This window comes from Camelina sativa, chromosome 5 (assembly GCF_000633955.1).
Source record: "Camelina sativa cultivar DH55 chromosome 5, Cs, whole genome shotgun sequence".
NCBI lineage: Eukaryota > Viridiplantae > Streptophyta > Magnoliopsida > Brassicales > Brassicaceae > Camelina > Camelina sativa.
The window spans coordinates 15,281,283-15,285,276 of NC_025689.1; positions in this window are offsets into that span (position 1 = coordinate 15,281,283).

Here is a 3,994-nt window from a genome sequence, read left to right on the forward strand (position 1 = left end):
TTTTTTTCCTTTAAAATACTTTTATTTTGGAGATGAGTTTTTCTCCAACCCTATTCCATTTGGAGTTAAAAATGAAGATTTCCAAAATTTAGTGTAAAATAGAAATGAAGATCTCCAAATATAGAGAAAAAATAGAGATCTCTATTTTAGAATAAAAATGGAGATCTCTATTTTAGAATAAAAATGGAGATATGTTGGAACAAAATTGACTACAAACTTCATTATGAAGATGGAAATGGAGATGGGTTGCAGATGGTCTAAGCCTTTTATTTTTCCTTATCCAATTTGATAAATCGATTACAATGAACAAAACATTTATATAAATAGAGGATAAAATCAAAGATTTACTATGTGTTATTGGGCTAATATGTTTCTTGTTTAACAGTCTCTTTGTAGGCTATTGTTATAAGACAATATGTAGAAGATATGTAAATCTACCATAATCATATGAATGGTTTGTAAATATTTTATAGGATCTCATTAATTAGGAAAGTAAGTTAAATGACATTCCTATATATATGCTTGTATATTGTAACACTATTCTCATGAAAGTAAATATTAATTCATAAACAATAAGGTGTTCTTCTCTCGTCAACCTTCAACAATCGTCACGTCAGTAAAACTATTTTCAGGAAAATCTACATTGTAAAGTGAGCATAACCACGCATACTTTTGAAACAACCCGACCCTTTTTTTTTCTTTTTAATAATTAAATACAATATATAATTAAGTACCCCATACTACTTAATTAAACAAACCATCCCACACACAGTAGCCAACCAATAATAAACCAACATCCAATTACATGCACAGCGGAAACATATCAATAATACAAAACCAATACAATAACATTTCTATCCATTCTATCCAGCAACCTAACATATCTCTATCCAAGGTTCCATCCTAAACAATATAACAAAGACCAACAACACACAAACGAGACCCTAGTTCATCCTCCTCCTCATCGCCATGATTCCACGTCACATACCTGCACACCACAAACAACAATTGAGATGCGTAAGTATTATCATAAATACTTAGTGAGGCCGTCCTCCCATCTACTAGGTTATACACACAAGCATATGAGACCCTCAAGTTATGCAAGCAAACAAAACACAAGCAATACATCAAACCAGGAAAACAAGTCTCGGTTGAGACTAGTGTCGACCGATGCCACCAGAAAGTGTCGACCGATGCTGAACCAAAAGGTGTCGACCGATGCCACAAGAAAGTGTCGACCGATGCTGAACCAAAAGTGTCGACCGATGCTCGAATGGTGTCGATCGATGCCATATCTGCAGACGCGAACTGCGCGAACACGAACGACGAAACCCGATTCCAAACCATCCCAAATCCGTTCCAAACTCACCCAATTACCTCAGAAATCACTGGGAATCACAAAAGCAACGAACCCAAGCAACAAAACAACACAAACAGCAAAGAAAACACACAAACAAGAGAGATCTCATGCTTAGATCAACCATGGTCAAGCACTCACCTCAAGAACAGGAAGATTGGATTGAGAAACGTGGAAAACAACACCTCCAGAAGCTCCCCCTTCGTTTCCAGCAACAACTAACCCTCCTATAGCCTCAGATCTCTCCAAAAACTCCAAGAACAAGCCCAGAAAGTCACAAAAACGTTTCTCTCTCTTTTCTCTCTTTCTTTCACTAAGCGGCGACCAAATAACTCCCCAAAAACCCTTAAACTCGTCCTTAGACGCTTATAACACGATTTAGGGATTTAATTGAACCAAACCGAACCAATTCGGCAATTAATCAAACCGACCGAACCCTGAAATTAGTGGTGTCGATCGATGCCACTAGGGTGTCGATCGACACTCCTTTCAAAATCACAAAATCCGGTTCGCGGATGTTACAATTCTCCCCCACCAATATGGATTCGTCCTCGAATCCCGCAAAACCGTCCAACTGTCAAGGACCTCCGTGCCACCGTCAACACGGCCCGCACGTCCCCGACCGGACTAAATACCGTCAGCCAAGGTTTCCCGTGCACTGTCGCAACAGCCCGCACACCTCCGACTGAACCACGAGGTCTCCCTCTAGTCAATATACTCACATCAAAGACACTATTTGCTCACAACTCAGTGCTTCCCCCGTCCGTGGTCGCAACCAACGAATCATGCCGGCTCGCTATCAGGCCAACCGCCTTAAGCTACGGCATCCAGGAAGTCACTCACACACACACTCCCCCCGCTCTCAGGTCGCAACCTTCGAGTCATACCGGCTCACTGCCAGGCCACAGCCTACAGCTACGGTATCCAGGGAGTCTCACACGCCCACTCCCCCCGCTCTCGGGTCGCAACCCTCGAGACATACCGGCTCACTGCCGAGCCACGGCTCACAGCTACGGTATCCAGGGAGTCTCACACGCCCACTCCCCCCGCTCTCGGGTCGCAACCCTCGAGACATACCGGCTCACTGCCGAGCCACGGCTCACAGCTACGGTATCCAGGGAGTCTCACACGCCCACTCCCCCCGCTCTCGGGTCGCAACCCTCGAGACATACCGGCTCACTGCCGAGCCACGGCTCACAGCTACGGTATCCAGGGAGTCTCACACGCCCACTCCCCCCGCTCTCGGGTCGCAACCCTCGAGACATACCGGCTCACTGCCGAGCCACGGCTCACAGCTACGGTATCCAGGGAGTCTCACACGCCCACTCCCCCCGCTCTCGGGTCGCAACCCTCGAGACATACCGGCTCACTGCCGAGCCACGGCTCACAGCTACGGTATCCAGGGAGTCTCAAAATCCCGCTCTAAGGTCGTCACCCTAAAGCGCGCTCACGGATCGTCATCCGAAGCAAACATACCACTCCCACTCTCTGGCCACAAAGTCCATTGAGCTATCGGTATCACATGAGTTGGGCTCACACTATCCTGAGCAAATAAGTCCGATGTCAACGAGTATCTCCCGACTAGATCTACCTCAACACTTTCCATTTCTGGAAACTTCTATTTTTAGAAACTTTCCATTTATAGCAATCTTCTATTTATGGAAACTTTCCATTTATAGACTCCCGTGCTATTTCCTTTCCAGTGATTTTTCACAAATCCCAAAACCAAAGAACTCCAACTTTTATTAGAACCTCAAATGCAATAATCGTTTACAACTCCAAATGAAAATACATAATGAAAGAAAGAATACATAAGCTAAAACTAAGCGCCGGAATGGACACCCGGTCCTCCCTTCGGCTGCGCTGCAACCTCCATCATCTGCCTCCTCTTAGGACAGAAAGGCCTGATATGCCCTTCCTCCCCGCAATGATAACACACTCGACGGTACTCCTGCGAATCACCTCCCCTGGCCCCGCTTGCCGACACGTGATCCATGCTCCCGCTCCCATAACCTCTCTGGCCACCTTGGTTCGCCACTGTCGTCTCTTCCCGCTTCCTTTTACGCCTTTGCTCCAACTGCCTATCCTTGTTTGGAATGCTCTGCTCCAATGTCTCCTCTGAACGAACCGCTGGACTGACCACCACTAACTGTGACCTCAAGTCATCCTCTATCCCAGCTGCAACCTCAACCAGCTCCGCCCTCGTGGCATAGCTCCTCACTCTGCACCGTGTCCTCAAATCATCTTGCAAAGCCAGCAAGAACCTCCGCACCTGAGCCGACTCAGGCTCCCAAGCCCGGCCTGCATACCCCACAAGCCGACTGAACTCTGCATCCAGTTCCCGCACTGTACGGTCCCCCTGAGTCAAACCCAAGAACCGTGCCTCCATACGATCAAGAGCCTCCTGAGGAAAATACTTGGAGTTAAACTCCCCCACAAAATCTCCCCAAGACATACCCCGCTGCACCCTCCGTGCTGTCACCGACCTCCACCACACACGAGCATCTCCTGACAAGTAAAACACTGCCAGATCCACCCTGTACCGGTCGGGACACCTAAGCGAAAGGAAAATATCCTCCATCCGCTCTCTCCACTCATCCGCTACACTCGGATCGGTACTTCCTGAGAAATACCCTG